We start from the raw sequence: 27,539 nt of genomic DNA on the forward strand, positions 1-27,539 counted from the left end.
CCCTTTCATTCCTTTTTAGACTCCTTAACGGAAAAGGTCCATCTAAGCACTTGTCACTTCAGGCTCATTAAAAATCGAAGGCGACTAGAGTCATCTTTTGTTTTTTCTCGACTCTTAAAAATTGAAAAAACAAGTTGTGTCAAAGCGTCTAAAATTCATCTAATTCGGAAACATACTTCCCCTTTATTTTTAGTTGATCGAGTAATCCGCAATCGTGGAAGAAAGTCAATTGAAACCCCGTCGTTCGCGGAGGCTTACGAGTCAACCGTCTTTGTCTCCAGAATCGAAGCTAGTACGGACAAAGCGAACTCGTTTAACCGGTTCCAAATCTCCTGTTAAAGTTAGAACAAGTGTTCCAACAACATCAGAGGTTCTGGTTACTCCAAAAATTTCTGGTATCCCTGCCATTACAGAAGAAGTTCAGCAGCCACAGAAGGACAGTGGTATTGATCCTAGTCTGAGGGTAAACACTTGTATCACTGAACCCATTCCATCTACAATCGGTTCAGAGAGTGTTTCCCCCAAACATCTGTCACTGCAGATTCCATACCTTCTTCGGCACTAGAAATATTCTACGGACCTGACGATCTACCACTTCCACCTGGTCTGATTGCTATAGAAGAGATTGTGGAAGATCCTCCTTCTAGTACTCCATCGCAATTTGGAGTCAGGATCACTCTGTATCCTTCTTCATCAGAAGTTAGTCTACCACCAGCGGAAGCTCCTGTAGAATCGCTAGGTAATATTTTGGATAGACTAGAAATGTCTGAACAACCTTCGACATCTAGGACTATGTCATCTGACACAGCGACGGCAGAACTCCCTGCTATCACTCCAACAATGTTCGCCGGTATACCATCTGTCCCAACTAGCTCTCAATCGCTAGAAGGAGCCCACTCAGGGGCCATTTTGACAGTATGGTCTGTTCTTGTTTGTTCATCTGAAATAATATCCGGAAACTCTTATGTTGAGTCTCAACAAATTGATCCATTTGGAGGTCAATTTGGGCAGTCCGGCCCTCAAGGGCAAACCATTCCCTTAAGTACCGGATTACCACCATATGGGGGGCAGTATGCCCTTTCATTATCCCCTTTGGGAGGACAGCCATACGGGAGTTCACAATAAAATTCGGGTTATGCTGGAATTACTTCAAGCGGATGGGTACCAATACTACCTCAATAACCAAGAGTTGTATATTCGATGCAACAATGCTTACCTATGTCAAGTATACCAACTACGCCAGCTATTGTGACGGTGTCGCAAGTTAAAGCGCTGCCTATTGTATGCCAACCTCAGGTTTCACAGGTTGTAATGCAACAGCCCCTTGACCCTGCAACTCAACCACAATCGCCAACTGGTGGAATGAAACAGGTTCAAACGGGTACAATTACCCCTCATCTTGGTCAAACAGTTAGTATCAGGAAACAACACATGGCTTCACAACCATGGCTAATGCAATACCAACAACCGTAGTTCCAACAAGTATACCAAGGTTCTGAGCAACAAATATTTGCGAATAGTGGGCAACCGTATATTCAAAACGGTCAAAATCAACCATTTTACAATGGTCATGCCCACCAACCTTACCAGAGTTACCAGCATCAAATGCATTATGCTGGTATGCAAAGACCAACTGCTCAGGCAATCCCATCTTATCCTGGGTATGCTTCGCCTAACCTGAATCAACAGTTGCCCTTCGTGGCGACTTTAGAGTTACCTGATTTAAATCGGTTAACAAATGATCCAATCGCTTATGCCCCTTGGTGGCTAGCGATTCCACATAACGTCCATCAGATATTCCTAAATTTAATGGAAATCCGGGTGAAGATCCGTCGAATCATGTGATGACCTTTCATCTGTGGTGTTCATCAAACACCCTAAACGATGATTCGATTAGGCTTCGCCTTTTTCATAGGACGTTAACTGGTCCGGCAGCAAAATGGTATATCGAATTGCCTAGAGCTTCATTCGACAACTTCAGTACCCTATCCACAACCTTTTTAACCCATTTTCAGTTACCGATAAGGTACGAAACGGGAACGGAACTTCTTACCAACTTCAAACAAACGACGACCACTCACATATCTGATCATATACATGAGTGGTGACGTCATCGTAGAATGGTGAAAACGTATGTTCCCGATCAGCTGTTAGCTGAATGGTTTATCAAGTCATTACTGCCTTCCATCACGGAAGATGTGGCAAAAGGGGGAGTCGTCACCGAAGAGTAGGTTATCGCTCGTGCGCAATATTTGGACTTGATTTACACTCTGTCCGACACACTCTACGATAAAATACCTGACGCTCCTAGACCAGAATTCTCAGTTCCTCCTCCTCCTAAAACAAACAATGACTCTCATGCCGGCGATGGCGTGATTGGCGCAACAGACACAAAATCGAGAAGGGCTACATCTAAAAAGGCCTGTAAGATTTCCGATCAAAATGCAAAAGAGGAACTTCTTGCCTCGAAAGTAAATGCCGTATCGACAGATAAAGGCAAAGAAACCAAACAACCAGGGGGCAAGAGGAAAGGAAAAGGGAAGAAGAAGAAACAAGAAGAATCATCACCTGAAAAATCTTCTGCAAACCCTCCTGGAAATAGGAAACCAAGAAATCCATGCTTCATATGCGATGAGGATCATTGGACAGTAGATTGTCCACACAGAGCTGAGCTTAAAAAATTCTTCAAGAATACAAGGACCTCAGCAGTGTTAACTGATCCGTTTTTGAATCCAGGAACAAATCTGGTTGACAGTGGAAATGCTTCCCCGTCTCAAGTGCTGATGTTGTCAGTTTCCAAACAGCAAAATGATGCTTTGATATCGACAAGGAACAAAGATTATGGGAATCCACAGCTGTCGAAAAACAAGGATAAAGATCAACCTAGTAGTTCGACAACAACTTCGACAGAAGTTGCGCCACCCATCATTCCCGAGTTGACAATAAAACCGCCAAAGGGAGTAGTACACAAGTCGACGTTTAATCCCCGCGCTAGAGCGGCACAACATTATAATATAGTGGAAGATTTGGCCCAATCGCCATCCGCTATGTCGACTCTTGAGGTACTACAAAATTGCCCATCCCAAAAGCAAGCTTTATTATCAGCCATCGGTGGGATAGACCCAAAGGATTCCAATCTTGTATCCTTCAATCATAAAGGATACGATCCTCAGTTACCAGCTCAACTAGCTTTCCTCGTTCAAGTGAAAGCCCTCAACAAAACTATTCATCGAACAATTATTGATGAGGGGGAATCTACATGTATCGTGTCGATGAGTTGCTTGAAAACATTAGGATCTCCAACCTTGTCGCAATCTTCGATGACATTAAAAGCATTTGACGGACGAACATATACCCCATATGGTATTCTAAGTAACTTGAAGGTTGAACTAGGAGGGAAACCAGTAGAAATAGATGTTGAGGTAATCAACGGAAATCTTAATTACAACATCCTACTGGGAAGACCATGGATATATGCTATGGCTGCTGTTGTGTCGACCTATTTTAGGAAGATTGCATTCCCCTTTCAAGGAGGGATTACAATCGTCGATCAACAAAACTTCCTCCCCAATGGTTCTCAAGTTACGGGAAGCATTCCAATGATCCATGGAAGCCCCCATTCGCTTCAAAATATTGGAGTAGGCCTACTAAAAGATCCTATATTAATGGGAACTTTCACCCTTCCACCTCTAATCAATTTGGTGGAAGTGGCGTCGGTAGGAACCTGCAATATGATATCTTCTAAAAAGATCTCAGAAAATGATATCGACATGGATCATGCGCAGGTTTTGCCTCCAAGCCCAACAGAAATATTGTAGCAATAAAAGTTCCTAGCATGGGAGGCAAACCCAAATCAACGCTCATCAAGCGTTTGGATAGATAGGTCTAAGGAATATGGTACCCCTTCAGATCCTTGGTCACGAGTGCATGTCACCGACGAAGGAATTGTTCAATCACTGGTAATTGAAGGGACACCATGGGATGATTACCACCATCGTTCCCTTCTTCCGGATTGTGAAGAAAATATTCCGAATGACCTTTATCATCCTTCAGTTTTTGATTTTCTATCAAATACTATAAATATGGTGGATTTCGAGGATGGTTCTTATCTCGTGCCGACCTCATTAAAAAATGAAACAAGGAGTCATGAGGATAGTTCTTTTACTGTGTCAACCTCATTAAAAAATGAAACGACTCCCTTTCCAAATCGAGTCTTTGATTACGATCTCGTAAAATCAAAGTCGAGTCTTTCGAAGATCTCGAAGATAAACCTTCATTCCAACCACCGAGTTGAATGCAATGAAGCTTGGGGGGCATGCACCTCGATTTGCGTTATTATGCTGGGGACATGCAAGCTCACCACGAGCAGTGTTACTGCAGGGTTCAAGCTCGTTAAAAAATAAACCCGCATCGAGCAGTTTTAGCGCATAGTTCAAGCTCGTTGAAAAATAAACATAAGCCATGAGCAAATGTTTCTCCCTGCGTTTAAGCTCATTAAAAAAATGAACTATTTCCTGGTAAATAACCATCGTGAATGTAGTACTTCAGCCTTAAAGCCTTGGTCATGTTCTCATCATCACCTCCACTCTATATTGGCCGATCATTCACCTCCATTTGATTTTTTACCCCTTTTGAGGAACAGCTGCGAAGAGTGATCTCACTAGCCATCCTTGTAACACTGCCGTGATTGGAACATTCCAAACCTTACCTGGAATCAGCTGCTACCCAATTTTATCACTCGTTCCTCAAAAGACGAGTCTCCTTTAAGCTCTTTTCAACTAACTCGTAAAATATGAAAAGATTGTCGAGCCATTGGCCTCTCCAACTCGTTAAAGGGACTGGAAGTGCTATCCCTCCTCTAAATTTTAATCTTTTTAGACCTAAGGGATTATTACAGAAAAAGATCAAGCGCTTGTTTTGTTCGGCTCGTTAAAAGTATCGAAAATTCATCCCTTCTGTATTGTTTTATACTTTTTCGAACTTAAGGGATTAGATGGCGAAAAATGAATTTTGGAGTTTACTTTACGTTCCTTTTCAGACACTCTAAAATTGAAAAAGACCGAGTTATCTTTGTCGTTAAACTCGTTAAAACTTAATAGTGACAAACTTGTCCATAGCAGACAAGAACGAGTTTCACTATCGCTAGGCTAATTAAAACATAGCGATGGTTTTGCCCGAAGGGAAAATTATAGAACAAGCATATGTTATCCTCCTCAAGCTTGACAAAAATAAAGAGGTACTGGTCAGCAATGACTAGGGAAAATTGGGAAGAAAACTTGAAGAAACTTTGTTGGTAGCAAGTCGCTCTTGAACATGACACTTCCATTCCGCATCCAAGTCGGGTTGGGTTGTTTCATTCACCGGTCACATCACCACGGTCCCATCATGCCATCCACATTTGGGGTAATGCTACCAATCCATCATGTCAGTGTCGCCGATATGTTCAAGAGAAGTCATTCAGAGAATTCACTTGTGTCTCACCTGCTACAATACATTCATACTCCATTCTTTCATGACTGCCACCCTGAACCGTATGTCATCAGATCGTTTTCACCTCCATTAAAATCATTTGCTCCATTCCGTGTCATTGATGTGGGATTCATTAAGGCCCTCCTCTGACGGGTCGCTTCTTGTCGACATCAGCTCATTATCCAAGAAGTTGATCTAGGAACACCCCGTTCAGTACTTTGAAGCTTGCATGCCTCAATGGCAAGTTTCTCACTTCCGGCGACAGGTTTACATCAATGGCCTTCGACCGAAAGATTTTGTGTGGTGTTCGACGCCAAGTCCTTTATTCACACCACGTGAATTGTACTGCAGTACCTTGAGGGTCATTATCATTATCGGTGATTCCTCTCGCACCTGTTAACAACTTACATCATTGGCTAGTAATCAGGCGATGTCTTTCCATCTTCGACTCCAGAACATCTCTCACATGGATCGACTTGTACTTCGAGTGAAGATCGAACGAGATTGAAGACCCTGGATCTAGTTTCATCCATCCGTGCTGCGATATATATTCAGGGAAATAAAGACATCAAATGTACATCATTGCTGCATAGATAATCATCCAATCAAAGGGATGATGGCTCTACCAGAATCATCAGTCTACACTCAGATGATTTTCTATCCTATGTACATGAAAATGAACTTATAAAGCTGAGCATGGGAATGCCCGCCTCAGCTAGATCATGAAAAATATTATGAAGATAATGTATTGTATTGTATCTTATTACAGGTCTCCTCCCAGCTTGAAAGAACTTCGGATCCTCATAATAAAGCATTTCACCCGACATCAAAAGATTAACGACCTCATGCTTTAGGGGGCAACTGTTATAGACATTTTTGGGCACTACAACCCCATGCATGAAATTTCCATAAACCAAGGGCTCCTAAGTCCCTAAAAGTGTTGTTCTAACCCCTAAAGGAACAAGGTCAACTGATTACAGCTTCACCTAGAAGTTCTCCATGAAAAACTGCTCAGAACTGGTCAAAACAGGATCATTTCAGCTGCTCCATAGGCAAAGTGCATTGCATCTCACCTAAACACACTGTGTGGGTGCATTTGATTTCAAAAATCCCTTCTATGGGGTACGATGGGCGAGAAGTGACAAATGGCAGTGTCATTCCGCAAGGTGGAGAGGCATGGAAACTTCTAGAAACTTCTCTTGTGACACTTGCCTCTCTGAATTCAACCAAGGATGAGTAAGAGATCATCAATCTCCAAGTGGAAGTAAGAACTATTAGAGGGAAGACACTAATCAAATCACAATCTGACTCATCTCCCTTACAGATATCTATATATGGATCCCTCATCCCAGAGATCCAGAGGCTGGAATTTTGCATATTGTAAGGAATTGCTGTTGGTTTCTTGAGACAACATTAGATTGTTGGGTGATCTAAGCTTTGTATGAGGTGAAGAGGGGCTTCCTTGCTGAGAGGATGATGTTGGGTCAGAACAACTGGTTGTAACTCCCCTTGGCTCTTTCTTATTTATCAATAAAATCTATTCAATTTTTCCTCCATACTCTTGTGTCATTCATGTTTGCTGCATTTGTATGGTCAATTTACATATGATCCTAGATTGTTTATGATTATAGATCCATGTTCTTGTATAGTGCTATGCTACTATGATCTTACAGGTACTTGGTGAAGCTGGGCGTGCAAGGGAACAAGTAGCAAAAGACTATCAAGAGAGAGAGGAATCGAACCAGGAGATTAGCGCAAGACAGAGGTTGGTCTTCTTTGTTCTTCTCTCATCTATACTTCATAAAGGAAAAACGAAAGTAGCTTTACTTTGTTTGTTTCTAAGGTAGCTATCACACCTTAGTGGGATAAGCAATTATGTGTAGACACTTTTCCCTGTAACACTTAGGGAAGATGGTTGACTGGAAACCATATTTGGACCGGGAAATGAAAGCTGATCAATGGTGACAATTCTGCCTTCATGCAGGAAACACATCACTCAAAAGAGTGTGGAAACAATAGCCCCTATGTCATAAACATAGTCACGCCCTAGAAGTAAATTTTAAGCTAAAGGACCTGGGACTACCATCACATTCAGATAAATGATTTTTCCTATCAAAGTAATAGGTAACTGAGGGAGGATCCCTAATGTTTGACTGGTTCCTCTATTAAAACCCAACAGATTCTGGGTAACAGGCACAAGTGGCAGCAAACCGAGGGCTTGCCAAGAAGTTGAGGAAAGGATACTCACAGATGCACCTTCATCTATAATAGTGCCAATTACAATCATATTACAAACCTATACTATGATCTGGAAAGGCACATAAGAAGGAAGACGAAATCCCGCCAGTCAATTCCAATCAAAGGAAGTGAGCAGACTACTTGGAGGGGGTACCGTAGAAACAATAGTATTAACCCCTTGAGTTACGAGAATGGGATGATTTTCCTCCTGTCTTGATGGAACAAGGGATTTCCCCCAAGCTCATTTTAATCTGAAGAAACGAAAAGAACCTGAGTGGTATCATAGTCACTCTCTTCGGGAAAGGCACGATTAACTGAAGGTGAAATTGGGTCAACTATTTCCTCGACCTGTTGATTTGGGTCGGGTATAGACTCATAAGATTCACTTTCAGAGAGAATGGGTTTGACCGATGGTTGATTTGAGTCAGTCAATTCATCAACTAGTAAAGGACTAAGGGAGAGTCTCCTGTAACCAGATGGAGGTCACTGCGGTGAAGCAAGACAGTTATCCAACACTTTTTTGGCTTCGTCTAGATAGGAACAAGGGTGCATGAGGTGATTCCCTTCACATAACCTACAGGGAAACTTAACTTTACCCTTCTTTCCATGAACTTTACTACCACTAGTTGATGGTGTGTCACCAACATGATCTCCAGAAGTTGATCACACAGTATCATTTGAACAGGAAGACCATTCTTCTAAGATCAGAGGAATATGAGGACAGTTTCGAAGAAGATGGTTTCCTGCACAAATTTTGCATGGATATCAAACTCTGTGAAGCTTGATGGACGGTTTCTCATCAGATGTTGCATTCAAAGCAATGGTTGCTTGGTTGCCCCTCTTTTGAATTTGATTCTTCTTCTTCTTCTTCTTCCCTTTCTTCTTCTTCTTAACCACCTGGTTACTAGTACCAATAGTTTCAACAGGAAAAGAGGAAGAAGGGGAGGAAGTAAAAACTGAGGAAGAAGGCAAAGGATCAACTGGAGGTTGATTTAGTCCAGTTGGAGGAGTACTCAATTTCGGAGAAACCATGACATTTTCAACCAAGTAGGTTGAAAACAACCATACTGGCAAGCCAATGGTAAATCTCGGAAGGGAAAATGTAGCCATGTGAGGAGCACCAATATTTTCGAAAGAAGGAAAAGGACTAGGATTCACATCAAAAGGATTTCCTTAATTAGTGGACTCCAGATTTGTCGCCATATGCTTCAACCTAATATCAACTAAGGAGTGAACGTGGAGGATGTTATCCATGGTCAATTAAATTTATTTTAATCAAAGAAACATAACAAAACAAAAGAGGGATCATTTAGGAAAAATGTTTACCAAGCAACTGTGAACTGCAGAATATCTCTCGGCGAACCAAGAAGTACGGGCAGGCAATCTCCCCGAATGTTGTGTTTGGTGTATCACAATGTACAAGGTGGCTAACTTGGCTACTTAAGGATGGATAGCAACCTAGAGTCATTCTCCCATATATACCCAGAAGCACATGGAGGCCCAGTTCGTATAAGCATTGTCTAATGTAAAACCGCATAGTGAGAGCATTCTCATATACTTTACATACTGTAACACCGCCCTATATACTCGAAGGTACATGGACGAGCTACGATATACTCACGTACGTGGAATGAGGTATCAGACTCGGGATGTATTGCAGACAAGTTAGCGACAACTACATTATTTTATGACACTGGAACACGTCTCTAGCCTAGAACCACTAAATGTTCTCGTTAATGACAATGCTCGATTAGGTAAATTGATATTAATTTTAAGTTGATCTTGCTTAGGAATTTTCCTTTCAATTTCACCGCGTGATGTATTCTGAAATTCCTAGGAATGCAACTATCATGATAAGCATTCTTTCCATTCAATTAAACGCTAAAAATCCTAGCTACTTAGGGATAGAGCAATCAAATCTTTGACAAAGAGCAAAGAGCACTTCTAATGCAATTTCCCTAACTATTCCTTTCAAGCATTCACAAACTACAATATGAACGATGCAATTTTTTCTTTTCAAATCCTTTAATTTTATGATGAACAAAAAGGAAATACGCACATACAATCAATCAATCTTTATTAAGAATGAAGACTTTGACGACAGTTCTAGTTCGAAGGAAAATAAGACTTTACGACACTTTCTTTCGAACAAAGATTAATCAAATATATTCTAACTTTGACTATAGACCGATAATGATAAAGAAAACATTTAAGAAACATTAATAAATCAAGTCAAAGTAGGGCCAGAAAAGGAGATAAAAATTGTTCTCTAAGACATGACATTCATTCAACAATCAACAAGCAATCAAACAGAGGAAAGATAGTGAAAATTCAATCCAAAGGTGAAAATTTTCCCTAAGGTGGATCAGCGCAGGTCAAAGAGGGGCTAACTGCACTACAGAGCATTGTCTCTCACTTAAGGGTGCTCTATAGAGCACTATCCCCTGACCAAGCCTGCGTTGTTTCTTGAGAGGCCACTCAAGAATCATCTAACCTCAAGTTTTGACCAAAATTCAATGCAAAAGAGCTAAAATATAATCAATGAACACAAGAAAGGTCTACAAGAATGTCCTAGGAGGTGAATAAGCTACTAGGAAGGATGATCTTCCCCAGTGGAGTCACCAATTTGTTTTAGAGAATTTGGTATCTACGGTTAAATACTAATTCCCTAGATAAGTAGTTGTATCTAGAACAATAGTTTAAAGTGTTTTAGACTTTTCCTATAAGCAATAGCTAAGATGGGAAGATAAGAAGACCTACTTTTAGTTCCACTTTCCTCTCATCTCCCTTGTATAGATCCTGTCGCTCCTTCTCGTACTTAATACGCTTGAGAAGTACCCTGAAAACACAAAAAATAACAAAGAACCGATCAAAGCACATGATCTATTGAATATAACTGAAAGGAATCAGATACAATTCACACATATAAGCATTATGAAACAATACAAACATATGGGAAAAAGGTTCCAACACTTTATTAGATAGAAGAAGGAATTACAACCATTGTTGTCTGACTCAAAGCCATTCCTCTAGATTGGATCCCATCCAAATCACATCAAAAGCATGACAAACATGTAGCATTACAATACTTGCTTCAAAGCCAAATCTCATAGCACCATTATCTCCTTAAAATTCAACATAATCCAACCCTTGATCACTTAGATGAGTGGTCAATTTATAGGAAGATGAAGGAGGTTTTGTCATAAATGGTGGCATTGAATGGCCTTCCACACTTAGAATTAGTTCCATGGAGGAAGGGATGAGAGGATAGGATGGACCTTAACTCATTCCTCATCCACTTTTGAGATCATAGGAGTTGATAAGTGAGGGAACCTTCTAGATGACTCCAAAAGATAAGAATATTCCCCAAACCCTATGTGAATTTCACTCAATCTCACCTAGCGTAGGTGAAAGGAAGCCTAAGTGATCTGCAGAGCACCCTAAAAGTGGACTCAATTTCTCTACAGTGCACATTTTCAAGGGATCACCTGCGTTGGTCCCTTTAGAGGCTATTTCTAGATGTCTTCAAGTCATGAAACTGTCTGGGAAGGAGGCATTCAAAGGGGTGACTTGTTTAGGGCATGAAGCAACTAAAATTAGGGTTTGATGAGCCCTAAAGCACTGATTTGAATGTTGGGATTGATGTGCCCAAATGGATCTGTAACAAAACTACTTATAAGTTATGGTATTGAATCAACATTTAAATAAGCATGGCATCAAAACCATCAAGTAGATAACACAATAGGAAATCTATATTATTATACGGAAGAAGAATTATTAAAACCATCTTGCCTGAATCAATCATCCTCTAGTCCTCCAACTCCTTTCTCTCTCTCTCTCAACCTCTTGGCAGCATAACAGCTATATCTCATACAAAGTTTCGACAATCATTCGACAACCATTCGCCCCTTTCACAATGACCAAACCTCCAATATATAGATGGTGAGAGGCTCATCCTTGCCATTTCTCTCATGAGTTCCATTAAGGCAAAAGCTAGGATGTTTCCTAATTTTATTTCTCTTTCCATTTCCATGATATTCCGTTAGGAATAACAATTTCCTTATTTAGGTCAAAGGTAAATGGTCCCTGCTTTTCGGGTTGAAAGTTGAGTGAAAAGTGGAGTGCTAGTCAGCCAACCCACACTTTTACCTCTGGAATCTCACACATCTTGAGGAAAGCTTCCCTTTATGCAAAACAATGAGTTACCCTAGGGACTATTGCCTTTTCATGATACATGGAGAGCGTTATAAATCTTGTTTCCTGTTTCTGGGGTGCATTACCCTGGAAAATAGGTATGTGCTTTTGGTTTGGTCTTCAAACAATGTATCTTTCTCCTCTAAGATGATGAGGATATCATTTTATTGTATAACAATTTTATATGTGTAGTGAAGAAAGAACCATACAAGAGAGAGAGAATCCACTTAAATGTAAGACATATTTGGTGATTTTGGTAGAGATTGAGATATGCAATAAACAAATAGTGCTATGCAGAATTTATGATTGTGGGAAAAAGTAAATTCCCTAGACCCAGTTGAATGGTCTAGAACAACAGAAGATAAAGAAGATATACTTTTCCTTAGATAAGTTAGAGAATGGAAAGACACCTAGCTCGAATTTGTAGTAATATTTCCTTTCCTCCTCGCTTGTAAGCTCCAATTGTAGCTCCAAGTGTTATAATTAGAACCTGCACACACGACTAAAACAAGAAAAGGATCCACAAAACCCAGGTTGTATAATCTAAAACCCCTATTCAATGAATCAGCAAGGAATTCAAATTATATGAGTTCTAACATAAGATGAAAAATATAAGAAAAAAAGACACTCTTTTTATTAATAGAAATAGGAGAGATTTTACAACCATAAATAGTAGTTGATCTTGTAAAAGTCTCCCCAAGTTGACTTGTCCTTCCTTGTCACAAAGCACACCTCAATTTCAATCCTAATGCATGAATATGATGATTCCTGTAGGTCCAAGGTAGAATCATAGGGATATTATCAATCTCCAAAATCCAACTCTGATTCTATGGATGGTATTAAATTTACAAGAGAGGGATGGTAGCTTAGGATTTACCATAATGGGCTTGATATCCACATATGATGGGAGTATGAGCTCAAGGGATAAGAGGTGAAGTCCCCAAGATAGGATTATATAGGATTCAATCTTCTTATCTATGCTAAATGGTTAAAACAACCATTGGAAACTTTTGAAAGAGGAAGCTTTATAATTATTTTTAATTTTCCCAAATTTCTAGAATCAGCACACCTACTGAAGGGAGAAACAAGTTTTGACTAACACTAGTGTAGAAGAGAGAAAATAGTGTTGAGCATAGGTGGATAAAGGGACATCATGCGTTGGGGCTAAAAACAGTGCTTTTGAGCATTTAATCCTAGAAACTCAGACTTATTTGGAAAGATCGTGCTTAGGGATTTGTGAAGGGATCATGACAACATGTTCACAGATGTTGATTGATGCAGTTAACAAGCCTATTGACCAAATGTGACAAAATGGCCTATAACATATTTCCCCTATGTTAGTGTCGGTATCTTCATCCCTCCATCAGTGATCAAATTTCTCTCTTTTCATGCATATTAGGTGTCCCATCCGATCAGCTGCATTCCATTAGGTCATGGATCAACTGATGGTAGTGGTTAATTATCAATTTCCCTCACAGTATTTACCTGCTGGCCTTTTTTCACATGTTCAAGTAATTTACTGTCATTTTGTTTCATTTCATGTACCAAAATCAGTTTTAGTGTTTTAGGTATCTCTAGGTCTAGGGTTTATTTTCACTCCTTCCAAAGTTTTCTAAATGTCAGTCCATGTCACCATTCAGCTGAGTGTACCATCATTCAAAGAGTGGTCATCATCATTTTAGGTTCCAATAGGTCATTTTACACCTTGTTCGTGCTTCAGTTGTACTTGGGTAAGGCTCATTTCCCTCTCCTAGGGTTATGAAGGTAATTTCTCTTGGATGGTTGAATCATCAACAAAACTTGTGTCCAGATGTTCATACACCTTCTCCTATCCTTAATGTAGCTTATTAAACACTTCTCGTCACTGATATCCCTCAAATTCCTCATTTTCCCACAAACCCTAGTTTCTTACTACAATTTGACAATTTTCTAGGCTAGGCTTGTGTTTAGCCCTTTTGGACCCCTTCCCCTCACTCAATCTTTGAAATTCCACTTTACCCTATTTTCTAACATCCCTCCCTAGTTCCCAAAATTTTCTCAAGAATTTTGAAGCCCCTTATTCCCTTCATTTCCCTTCATTTAGACAAATCCCCTGTTCCACACATTGGGATAGGTTTTACTCAAATGATTTTTCTAAGCAAGAAAAAATGACTTTGTAAAATGTGAGAGAGGTTTTTGTCCATAATATTCTAATGAAGAAAAACCTCCTTCACTTTTGACACAAGTTTCATGGTTTTAGAGAAATTTCAAAAATATAGTTGCCTCAGGAGAGTTGTTGCACCTCTAGAGCGACCTTAGGAAAATCAAGATTTCTCATAGCTTGGTTGGCCAAATGACTTGTTTGATGAGTGAGATGATAACTAGACACAAATATATTTCCAATGAGCTATCATGAGCTCAATTAGGAGTTGAGGAAGACCTTCGAAAGTTGACTGCAACAACACTCTACATTTCGGAAGCTTCATTTTGCACATTTTGACCAGTCGTGAGAGATTTGACTTTTGACAGGGAAAATGACCTCCAAATTAGAAAATTTGTTGGAAACCTAATCCTCAATGGGTTAGTGTGGAAGCTGAATGGACAAAAGGAGTCCAAGAGACCTTGGGATGTGGAACCCAATGGTCAAACAATGTACTATAAATGTATATCAGTTGTTAATAAAAATTGTACTGTCATGTTTTATCTTTCCTATTTGTTGTTGCCCATGTGTGTTTAACATGGCATCGGAGTTGGTACGTTCATAACCTTCTCAATATTGTGTAAGCCACTTGTTTTTGTGGCCTATGTAAACCAACGCTTCTATGTCTTAATGAAGCTTGTGGGTTTGTGATCATTTGTTAGGATAAATTCATATTGCTCATTGAGATTGAAGTCTGAGTGTAGTTCATGGGAATACAAAAAGTTTCTCATCTATGTCTCTCTGCATAATTCACATTTGTTTTTTCCTTCTCTCAGATAAATATCAAAAATGGTGTTTTTAACTTCTTTCTAACAACTATATTCCCAGTTTCACATCACTTATACATCTCTCTGTACATTGACTATTGCACCACCTATGCATTTGAATAACGCATTAATCCTCCGATGAATTCTTTATGTGTAACTCTGAAATGTCTTCACTTATGCATCTCTGTGTATTGAAACCTTGATGGTCATGTTGAACTCCTATTACAAACCCTGAATTGAAGGTTGTGCACTTTGGCACTCTCTCTCATTTGCTAGTAGCAACATCTAACGAATTGGGTGGCCATAGCAGCTGCGTGATCCCGAAGCTCGTCTTGAAGATGTATATCTAGAATATGCTTGACTCGATGTAATCTTACAGTCATAATGGAGACTGTATAGTCAAAAGCGGTCTTGTAGAGCGCTGATTCAGAAATCTAAACAGTAATAACCCGTCCTCCTGGTACATCTACTCTCCAACCGGTAATATCGATGATGGAGCAGTCGTTTGCAGAATTCACAATAACATTCAAGATGGAAAACTGGTAAGTCTGTAGTGTGGCGTGAGTGCTGGTTCATTGGTTCAACTATGCATTTCATATCTGTGTTGATTGATTTGCATGAAATGATACTTTCAATTATGCGTACAGAAATCTTGGGAAATCAATGCGCCCAAATCTGAGGCACATGTGGCACTCCCAGTCACTCCATATTCAAAATGTTACATACGCAGACCTCATACGTTAACACTGTCTCCATACTGCCATTTCTAGCTCTGAAATTTTATCATACTGGTATCGTTGCAGTTACGTTATTGCATTGGTTAACAACCATTTTTTTGTAACATATGGCCTGAAATGCTATACATGTTATTCCACTATGCGCATACCTTAGTCCTCCCTCTTTCACGCTACCTCCATATCACCATGGGATTCAGTGTTTAATAGATTTCTTTTAAAGTGTCGATATATTTCTATATGTTACTCCATTCATCCATTAACTGGGATTGAATGATATCCCACATACTGGGACTGTCAGTGTTGGATTCCTTTTCGAAGAAAAAAAAAAAAACTTGACGAATTATTTTGAAGAAGAGTAATCGATATCCAAACCATTTGTTTTTGGAGGTTGTGTATCCGCCGGAATGTTCCATAATTGGCAACCATTAGTATTCTCCAGAAATGAAGATAAAGTAATGATAGATTTTGTGTAACGTGATCGACAGGATTGATAAGAGTTACATGCTTCTACATTTACAAAAACTGTCATGGCATCCACTAGCACTCTACTGCAAGGTTGAATTCAATACAAAGGTCACAATTCATGAATCACTGTGATAAGACTATTTCTGGTTGTGATGAAAGGTGCGAATACAATGTTAAATAGTTCTCCTGGCTATACGTTGTAATTTGAAGACTCTGCATGATTGGAAGGCTCTTGAAAGGTCATACTACGTCAAAGTTAAAACAATGAGTGCACGGTCAAATCTGGAGGGGCATTTCAAGAAGGCTTATTGTCTTTGTAGTTGCTGTGGTGGAAGAAAATTTCAATGTATTGGGAATGATGCAGCGAAAGAAACTACACTTTCGTATAACACTTTCCATTTAATTCCTGAGTGTCCAAGCTGCAGAAAGGTCGACATAGAAATCTGAGGGCATTTCCTTTGGGAAATCAATTCATGATTGACAGAACATGGGCAGTCTGATTTGCGAGACTGCACTTCCTTAGTTGATGTTCACCTCAGACACTGTCTGCACTAAAATTCTTCATCCTGTTCTTTGAGGGCGTAGACTCACTACAGAATTCGAGGAGCAGTGCCAGACCATTGGATCATTGATACTGTGGACTGATCGTGATAATCTCTGTCACATCATGGCTCAAAGGAGGTACCAAGCGTCATTGTGCTGGTACAACTCTCATGGTTGTAGCTCACATCGGTTTCCATTATCACCTCAATAGAACCCGTGAGACTTATTGCAAAGATACCCACAATGAAAAGGAGTTTGCGAAGAAATCTCGGCCACCCAGACACAATCCCTTCTTCAAGGACGTCTTTTAACTATAACACTCAGTCCATCAAGACCAGACCCATTTCGTGTACTGCTTGGAAATCACCTGTTCAACGACTCACGTCTTCAGTGGTAACTGTTTTATTTCTGCTTTGTCTAAGAAAAGGGGTTTTCTTTCTGAATTTTTCAGATGTAATGGTTTCCTACAGTTTCCAGGAGGCCTAAGGCCAAATTTATTTGTCATATACTATTTATTTGCATTACAATGATCATAGTTTTCTTCTCTGTTAAAAAAGGATAGAGACTCATTCCAATGCCTTTGACCTGAGCAAGTGTTGGAGCAACGTGGTTGGCTTTGGTGGTCTGTTTTTGGTAACCAGTGTGGAATTGTATTTAAGACATTCAGAGACTGTTTTTTTGGTTTTGGAAAACTCCACTTCGACGTGATTTCTGTGTTGTTTGGTCTTTTTCTCAACAAACTTTGACAGGGTTTTACTGCTATTGGGGACCAGTTCGTCGCTATTATTTACAGGTTTTGCTAGATGAAACGGAGTTTCTGTGCCGTTGTATTCAAGAAAGAGGTTTTGCGTGTCTTAAATTTCCGGGTTTTTAATTTGTAACTTTCCAAAGATCTGGACACCTGGAAGAATTGTTTGCAAAAAAAAAGATAGAGTTGTTTCAGTACACTTTTGTTGTAAGTGAAAATGGCTTTAATTAGTGATGTATTAGATTCATTAAATACCTTGATATATTCTACTGCTGATGGGAACATAAGCATCAACAAAGACACTCTCTGTGACATTCAGACCTGCGTATATAATGCACAGGAAAAGATCGATTTTTTGCAGCTTGAATCAGAGCTACAGCAAGAAGAGCTACATCAAAATAGACATCATTCTGAACATGTTTCCGTTTAGAACATTGAAACTGCAAACCATCAGAAGAAAGTCAATAATGTTATAGTTCATTCAGCTCCAGTACCCAATAAAGCAGAAGTTGTACATGCATATGCAGAAACTCAGTATGCACTTCCCAAGCCCATCATCAAACCTTGGGAATAACTTGTCCAAAACAAGCACAGAACTGGTCTTGGATATGACAAGGACTTGTCCTTTCATATTCCAGACTACGCCAAGCCCATTCAGTTTCAGAGTGCTGGATTCATTCATGACAGTTCACCTGCTCTTCATGACAGTTCACCTCCAGCTGTTCCAGATTCTACTCCTCTTCCACAGCAACAACAATAGATTATGAAATGCCAACACTATGACCGAGTTGGCCATCGGAAAGATCATTGTTTCGATCTTCATCCATGTAAGAACTGTCATAAAACTAGTCATTCTTCAAACAGATGCTTCAAAAACAAACGTCCTCCAAGAACAAAGATTCATCTTGGATGGATCGCTTCTTAGCAATGGGCATCAACAGCCAAGAAGATATTCCAAACACATGTCAGAACTTGTTCCAGAGTATTGAACAATCTTGCAGTTGAGTTTTCTCCATCATCTCACCTTGTATCTGACAGGGGGGGAATTATGGTCATCTCCAAGCTTCAAAATCACATCAAGCGAGCTTGAGCCACAACCTGCCACACCAGTTTCAGAGTTGTAGCCAGAAACAAAGATGCCTGTGAACATGCCCTCAGTGGGTAATCTGGAGCACTTCCTATAGCAGAAGACTTCAGCTTCTTGCCAGTTTCGGAAGAATTCCAGAAACAAAACTGAGAACACTTCCTCTAGCAGAAGACTCTAGCTTCTTGCCAATTTTGGAAGAGTTCCAGGAATTGCATTAAGCATTCTAGAGTTGTTGGTCATCCTTAAACCATCATAGGTTGAGACTTCCCTTTTCAGGTTGAAGTTCTCCCTTTTATGCGAGGTGATACCTCCCTTTCATGGTTGAAGGTTTCCCTCTTCAAAACAATAGGAGCACTTCCTCTAGCAGAAGACTTCAGCTTCTTGCCAGTTTTGGAAGAGTTTCGGGAACTTCACTAAGTGTTACAGTGTTGGTGGTCATCCTTAAACCACCACCCTTTATACCAACATTTCAGAGAGCACATTCAGCCTAGTGCTACCATGCATTTTTGCACATTTTGTATTATATCTCTCTTTTCAGACTCATACATAACCCTTCGGATTAAAGGGGGGAATGTTGGACACCTAATCCTAAATGGGTTAGTGTGGAAGCCAAATGGACAAAAGGAGTCCAAGAGACCTTGGGATGTGGAACCCAATGGTCAAACAATGTATTATAAATGTATATCAATTATTAATAAAAATTGTACTGTCATGTTTTATCTTTCCTATTTGTTGTTGCCCATGTTTGTTTAACAAAATTCAAGATGTTTTGGAAAGTAGACTTGATAAGCTTTCTGACGAGCTATCCTGCACCCAATTTGAACACCGAGAAGGCCTCCAAAACTTGATCTGAAAGTGGCGCTACGCATAGAATCAATGGCGTTGTGCATAGAAATTTTCAACACAGGCTTTTCCAACAGGTGCGTAGCGTCACTGGCGCTACGCTTTTGATGGGGGCCTCCATTTGTCAAAAATTTTACATTTTTTGAATCAGCATGAAAAGTTATGCATGCTCAAAAATGGCTGAGAAATTTTGACAAGTTCTAGACCTCCAAAAGGGCCAAAAACACCCAAAAATTGCCCTCTCTGCCACGTTTTTGCCAAACAGGAAGCAATCTTGGGAGATTTCATTTTTGGAGGGGAAAATGGACTCCAAATCAAAAAATTCAAGTTTTCCCAGAAAATAGACTCACCAAGCTTTCTAATGAGATTTTCTTCTCCTTATTTGGACTTCAGGAAGCCTTCCAAAACTGGCCTAGAAAAAGTGTTATGCATAGGATCAGTGGCGCTGCGCATAGGAGAAATTTTTCCAGTTTTGCCTGTTTGTTCAGAATTTTGCCCAGTTTAGCTGTCAGTTGAATTTTTCTTCTCACATTGGTAAATTAATGATGTAATATGATGTGATATGATTTAATATGATGTAAATATGATGAAAAATCACTTGATGGGGTAGATACATCAGTTAGAATTGCTTAGAGGATGAATGAATCAGTTTCCATAATTTTAGAGGCAAGCTGTTCCACTGACTATTTTGTAGTTCCTTGTTTAGATGTTGTTGAAACAGCTCCTTGACTCATGGATTCGATCCCTAATGGCTAGCATAGGGGTTTTGATGCATATATGTTGTACTTTCTTAGTCATTTGTCAAGGTTGGACTGTTGTGGATGCATTGAGCACTATTGTAAATCACTTCTGTAGTTTGGCAAGGAAATGAACCGGCGTTTTGCAGCATTTTGTGGGATTCTTGTGGTAATGTGAATTAGCATTGTTTTATCCTCTATTATTTAGTTTATATTATGTGTATATGTACCATCATCTCTCTTCTTCTTCATAACTAAATGAATCAAGATTAAATGGTGGAATCCATTGATGTTCAGTTCTCTGCCTTGGGGTTTGATTTAGTTCTAAATGTTTTCTGCTGTTTGAAGAGGACTCATGAATCTTACATGCCCTCTCCAACTCCTCACCAATCTTTCGACCCACCATCACATTCATTTCAAAGTGCTAAAACAATTACCTACCTCGCCCCATAGAAATCTCTGCAAATTTGTGTTGATTTCCTAGACCCAAAGATGCCTTCCTCATCTGATCCAGCAACCAACCATTAAAATCAATCAAAATCCTCTGAGCATATACCTAGCCTAAAATTAGTATTCATATTAGTCATCTCAAGCCTTACTTTCCATATTTTCTTTGAGATTGACAATGAGAGAGCCCTCTCCCGACCTGGTAGGGCTAGCTACCAGGTTAAGCGTGGTTTGATGTTACCCTAGACCTTCCTTTCTTAGCCTGAGGTAGATTTAGGCCCTAAGATAGTGGCGACTCAGCTGGGGAATGTAGTTTTGTGTTCCTCAACAAAATGTAATCAAGTTCGGATATGATTGTTGATGGTGGAAAACGATCAAACACTGGAAAGGCTGAAATCATTCACCTGGTGACTCCAAATCAGCTTCAAGATCAGATCCAAGGACTCCACTGGAGGATGAAACTGACCAACAGAACTATGAAATGACAATATGGAAAGATCAGGTATTCAAATTGGAATTTCATCCAAGACATTTTGTTCTTTGTTATAAATTATTTCTTCTCTTTTCCCGAGAATGTCAAGAAGGCTTTACAAAGTATATTTTATTTGAGAAGAGATCCTTGGCCTGCATTTGATTCCTTCCCTTTGAAGATTGTGAATACCAAAGATTTTCATGCCTTTGAGCTTGATTAAGACCCTTTTTCTGAAGCTTGTGATGACCTTCTTCAAAGTGATGAGCCTCAAGAGACCAAGACTGATTCTATAGCTTCTGTACATACTCCTATACTTTGTAAAATTCCAGATCAATACAAACCTCTGATTTTACCTCCTATATCCCATGCTTTCCCTAAAAATCATGACATATATCTACCAAGATTTGATGGTGAATGCGACAACGTCACTGTTGAGAGACATGTATTAAATGTTGAGTCTTTTCTTGACCTTTTTGAAGTTGATGAAGAAGATTTCAGTATTAGGCTTTTTGCTCTTTCTTTGCAAGGCAAAGTCAAGAGTTGGTTCAAAACCCTGCCTGATGCGAGCATCTCAAATTTACAGCAGTTCGTCAAAGTTTTCCTCGACAGGTGGGTGGTCAGACAGAACCCTTTCTTGATTATAGAAGAGTATAATCAGATGAAAAGACTTCCGGGGGAGACGTTACAAAAGTTTTCTGCCAGATTTAACCAAGTCTATTTTTCGATGCCAGTTAATATAAGACCTCCTCCTGGATCCGCTCTCTTGCACTACCCGGAAGCCTTTGATTCGGAAATGGAGTTTCAGCTGGGAGAACGAAACCTTGCAACACTTGAAGAGATGCAGAACAATGCAGTAGATGTAGAGGTTAATTTGTTGATCAAAAGGGCAAAGTTGAAGGAAGAAGAGATGAAGAATATAGATCCAGAGGAATCGACATCTTTAGAGGTAAAGCTCGACATTTTGGTAAATGCAGTGGAAGAGATGATGCAAAGGATCACCATAAGGAAAGAGTATAATGTTCTGTAGGAATTTACAGGGTAAGTTCCTCAGAAAGAACACCAAAAGGACACCGCTCACAACCAGATCACAGATCAATACACCAGTATTTTTGACGTGGTTAAAACCATCAAAGAGGGAAACAGTCCACGGCCTGCGCCAACGTGGCTACTACAGGCAATTTATTAATCAAAGAATGAAAATTTACATAAGCTTCTCTCATGCACGGATTACCCGAACAATGACCCTCCATGCGCTTTAAATAGAACTCATGGACCAATCGGGTGTCAAGCCACGGATCAAGTGTCGGTAATACCGAGGAGAGAATGAACCGTCGGATCACTACATATCGTGACCGTCGGATTGCAAGTTACAAAATGTACAACGGTAAAGAAACACACTTTACCTAACTCTATACCTAACTCTATACTAGACCAATTTGAACTTAACTATATCCTATGTGTCGGAATATCCTAACATCCCCCCTTAAGAACAACTTGGGATAGGATTGAAGGATTTACAAATATGACACAATAGGAGAAGGAAGGAGGCACTAGAGCCTATCCCCCCTTAGTGACAACTTCCTGAACTCCAAGCATATATCGAAGATTAGTGAACTTCGCCTCTGTGAGAGCCTTTGTGAAGATGTCTGCAACCTGATCATTTGTTGAACAATATTGCACTTCAAGAACATGGTCATGAATGAGCTTTCTGATGAAGTGCATGTGTAGTTCAATGTGTTTGCTGTGCTAATGCTGGACTGGATCTTTGCACAGCTGAATGGAACTTTGATTATCACACCAAAGTGTGGTTGGATGTTGCTGCTCAAAGCCAAACTCTGATAGGATCTGACGAAGCCACAAGGTTTCCTTACTAGCTTCCACGGCACCACGATACTCTGCTTCTGCTGACGAAAGAGAAATGGCAGCCTGTTTCTTACAAGCCCATGTAATAGGTCCTGAACCAAGAGTGAAGACATAACCGGCAGTAGACTTCCGATCATCAGGGTCACCAGCCCAATCAGAATCAGTGAAACCAACTAATAAAGGAGCTGCTTTGGCACTGTAATGAATCCCAAACTGTACTGTACCTCGAACATAACGAAGTATTCTTTTGGCTGCTTTCCAATGACTTTCACGGGGGTTTTGCATAAAACGAGCAACAAGGCCAACAGCAAAGGAAAGGTCAGGACAAGTATGGGTTAAATATAAGAGTTTTCCTACAAGTTGACGGTATAAGGTAGCATCAACTTCAGGAGAAGTACAAGAGACTGAAAGTTTGACTCCAGACTGAAAGGGAGAAGGGGCTGGCTTACAGTCTTCCATGTGAAAATGATGAAGAATATCACAAGCATACTTGGACTGGGAAAGGGAAATACCCTCCTTGGATTGCAAGACTTGAAGACCGAGAAAATAGTGTAAGTGTCCTAAGTCTGTCATTTCAAATTTCTTTTTAAGGCTGGACTTCACATGGTTTATAAGGTTGGGATCACTACCAGTAAGAATAAGATCATCAACATAAAGAACAAGGATGATAAGAGAGTTGCCCACTTTCTTGGTGTAGACAGTATTGTCAGAATAACACCTAGAAAAGCCAGATTCTAAAAGAAAGCTATCCATTTTGGCATACCAAGCCCGAGGAGCTTGCTTGAGACCATAAAGAGATTTCTTAAGTCGACATACAAGGCTGGAGTCTGTTTGGATGAAGCCAATGGGTTGTTCCATATAGATTTCTTCATGCAAGTCCCCATGCAAGAAGGCAGATTTAACATCCATCTGATGGACTTCCCATTTTAAAGAGGCAGCAAGGGAAAGAACAAGGCGGATAGAGTTCATTTTGGAAACAGGGGAGAAGGTTTCAGTGTAGTCAATGCCTTCAACCTGTGAAAAGCCCTTAGCAACAAGACGAGCTTTATGTTTATCAACTTTCCCATCTGGTCCATACTTGGTTCTGTAAACCCATTTACATCTAACAAGTTTGCGTCCCTTTGGTAGAGGAACAAGATCCCATGTATCATTTGTCAACAATGAATGATATTCTTCATTCATAGCTGCTTCCCAATGTGGATGGCCTGAAGCTTCTGCAAAAGTGTCAGGATCATGATTTACTGGAGCTTGAGCCAGTAAAGAAGAGGCTCTTTCAAACTGAGAACGTGTACGTCGCTGATCTGTAGGATCACCAGCAAGATCACCTGCTGCATCCCGAGTAGCACGGACCCATCTTGGAAGTTGAGGATCCTGAGAAGGTGGGGGAGGATTATCATCCTCACTTTCATCATCTGAAGAAGAAATGTTTTCAAAAGTAGAAGAGATAGAAAGAGGTGGCACATCCGCCGGACTAGGCTCGCAGGCCGATTTATTTTCATCAAATTTTACATCTCTTCTAATGATAACATTTTTGGACTTAAATGGAATAAGTCTATAACCTTTTACATCTTCAGAATATCCAACAAAAGTACATTTCTCACTCTTAGGTTCTAAAGCTTTATGCTTTTCATCTGGAATATGGGCCCATGCTTCACTTCCAAAAACACGAAAGTGACTTACATCTGGTTTAATGGAACTCCAAGCTTCTTCTGGAGTGATATTCTCTAGAACCTTAGTAGGAGTGCGATTGATTATATAATTTGCACAATTAATTGCTTCGGCCCAAAAACTAAGACTGAGTCCTTTAGATTGCAGCATACAATTAGCCATTTCCTTTAAGGTGCGATTTTTTCTTTCAGCTACACCATTTTGTTGTGGAGTGTATGGAACAGTATGTTGCATTTGAATTCCATTTTCAGTGCAAAAGTTGATGAATGTGTTTTTAACATATTCTCCACCATTATCAGTTCTTAGCTTAAGAATTTGATGTCCAGATTGTTTTTCAACAAAGGCTTTGAAGGCCAAAAAAGTGTTAAATACTTCACTCTTGAGTTTTAAGAAGTATACCCAAGTGTGTCTGGAGAAATCATCAATGAAAGTTAAGAAATACTTGCAGCCAGAGAATGAAGCAACAGGAAGTGGACCACATAAATCACTGTGCACAAGCTGTAAAGGGGCTGAGGCGTGCCAAGAGGCACGTTTGTCAAAACTGTCCCGATGATGTTTTCCGAGTACACATCCGGAACAAACACCATCTCTGCAAGATACCATAGGAAGACCTGTCACCATATTTTCTTTACATAGATGCTGAAGGGAGCGATAGTTTAAGTGACCAAATCGCTCATGCCAAAGTTTGCTCACTTCATCATTATGAGCAACAAATACTGAGGGAAGATTTGATGACCCAAAGTTGTGAAACTTATACAACCTTGTGGAATCATCAGCAATACCAGTAGCTAGAATCTGTTTAGGATCTCTTAGATCCTTGATTACAACATCATGAGGTGAAAATTCAACAATTTTACCTTCACCTGAATGAGTTATCTGATATACAGATAGAAGGTTGCAGGATAAGGTTGGAACACATAATACATCATTAAACTGACCATTGTCTAGATGAACAGTTCCAGTCCCTACAACATTAAGAGATTTATCATCACCAACATATATATTTTTGGTGTTACAATCATTTAAAGAAGAAAACATGGCTTGGTTTTTGGCCATGTGATAAGAGGCTCCAGAATCAATGAGCCACTCATGAGAAGGAGAGGAAGAAGATACATTTAATGCATAACCAGACTGAGATGATTGACAACGACATGCAGAAAGTGCCATTCCGGAAGTTGAAGTTGAAGTAGGCTCCACATGGATGTTATGTTTCTTCATTGCGGCTTCCAAGGCTTCCATCTTCTTAAAGCATTTAGATTCTAAGTGGCCATCTCGATTACAAAAGTTACAATGTCTATCAGTCTTCTTCCATTTGTTTTTATTGGTCTTATCATTTTGCTGAAATGATCTTTCATTTTGAGGCTGAGTTGGTTTAGGACCATTCTTTTGAGGATATGACTTCTTAGGATTCTTTGAATTTGGTTGCTGCTGGGCGGCTAACGCTTTCGTGGAAGAGTTTCCAAGATTAAGAAGACCAAGGTGTAAGAGTTTTTCTTGTTCTCTTATTAAAGAATCACAAAAAGAGTCAAAGGAAGGGGCCTTGTAATCTTTTCCTTGACAAATGAAAGCTTCCCTTGTAGAATGGAAGGTGGAAACAAATACAGAGTAGGCTGGTCCCAACTTAGTAAGGATGGAATAAATAAGGTTACTATCTTCTTTCTTAACCTTAACACCTTCCAAAAGATATCTAAGGGTCTTGAATTTGGACAAGAAATCTTCAATGCAAGAAAAATTATTAGGATCCAATGTAAGCAACTCATTTTCAAGTTGATGGGCTCTAATTTCATTTTTAATCCCAAAAACTTTAGTGAGTTTTTTCAATGCTTCATGAGGAGTCTCAAGTTCTGCAATATGGAATCTAAGATCAGGAGAAATAGACATCCCTATCAAACCACGTGCTTGATCTTGTCTATTTTCCCATTTTGCAGCCTTGTCTTCATCTTTTGGTTTCTTCTCTTGGTCTGTGGCTATTCTGTAGAGACCTTTACTTCTAAGTAAATCTTCCATGTAGGCTATCCATTGGAAGTAGTTAGTGCTGTCAAGAATGACTTGGCATGGACTTTCCATTTTTTAAAAAAAAAACTGAAGCTGAAGATGCTGAAAGTAAGTGTTCCAATGGATAGATCTCGAAAAATTAGCCTGTTTTAAAAAAAACGGCTCTGAAAAAGGCTTCCGGATGAAGAAGTTATGGCTTTTTGAAAAAAAAGTTGCCGGAAGTTGCCGGCAAAGTGTGCGAATGTGCGGGAATGAAAAATCCGCCCCCACAAAATGGAGACTTGAACCCAAGACCTCTACTCTCTTAAAATAGCTTTGAACCAATTGATCTATACAAAAAATTTGAGAGAGAGAGAGAGAGAGAGAGGGGGGGGGGGGGCTTGGTTTGCATGCTTGCCTTGAGAAAGCTCTTTTTCCCTACAAAACACAAAACACAAAACCCAACACGGACATGCAAAGAAAACGAACCTTATGGCTCGAAGTTAGCTTTAGCCAAAAAACTAGATAATTAAAAAATGAACCTTGCGTCTCAAAGTTAGCTTTAGCCGAAAAACTAAATATTTTTCTCAATGTTTCTGATTTTCCGAGATCACACTAAGGTGCAGGGAAAAGAGCATACGCATGAGAAAAATCCTTCCTTTCTGTTTCTGATTTGCCCAGATCGCACAGAGTCGCAGGGCAAAGAGCATACGCAGAAATGAAAGGTATAGATCCGGTTAAAAAAGGCTAAATAAACCGAAACCGAAATAAGCAGAGAGAAAATAACAGTAAACTGCAAATAAAGACTGTATACCTCCAGATCTTAAAAATGACGCAGCTAGGGCTACCGGAAACCTTTTCGCGTGAAACGAAAGGGGTTCCTCACTGGAACAGATGCTCTGAACACAACAGAGCAGTCCTCTCGGCCCGAAAGCAGTCAGAAACAACAGATCTAGGAAACGGCAGTCAGATGCAGTTCTACCGGCTTCAGATTTGGATCACCAACGGACGCGGCCCTCAAATAGCTCTGATACCATGTAGGAATTTACAGGGTAAGTTCCTCAGAAAGAACACCAAAAGGACACCGCTCACAACCAGATCACAGATC

The sequence above is a fragment of the Pinus tabuliformis genome, chromosome 1_1 (genome assembly GCF_031772625.1).
Source record: "Pinus tabuliformis cultivar Carrire ecotype Pingquan chromosome 1_1, CPIR1, whole genome shotgun sequence".
NCBI lineage: Eukaryota > Viridiplantae > Streptophyta > Pinopsida > Pinales > Pinaceae > Pinus > Pinus tabuliformis.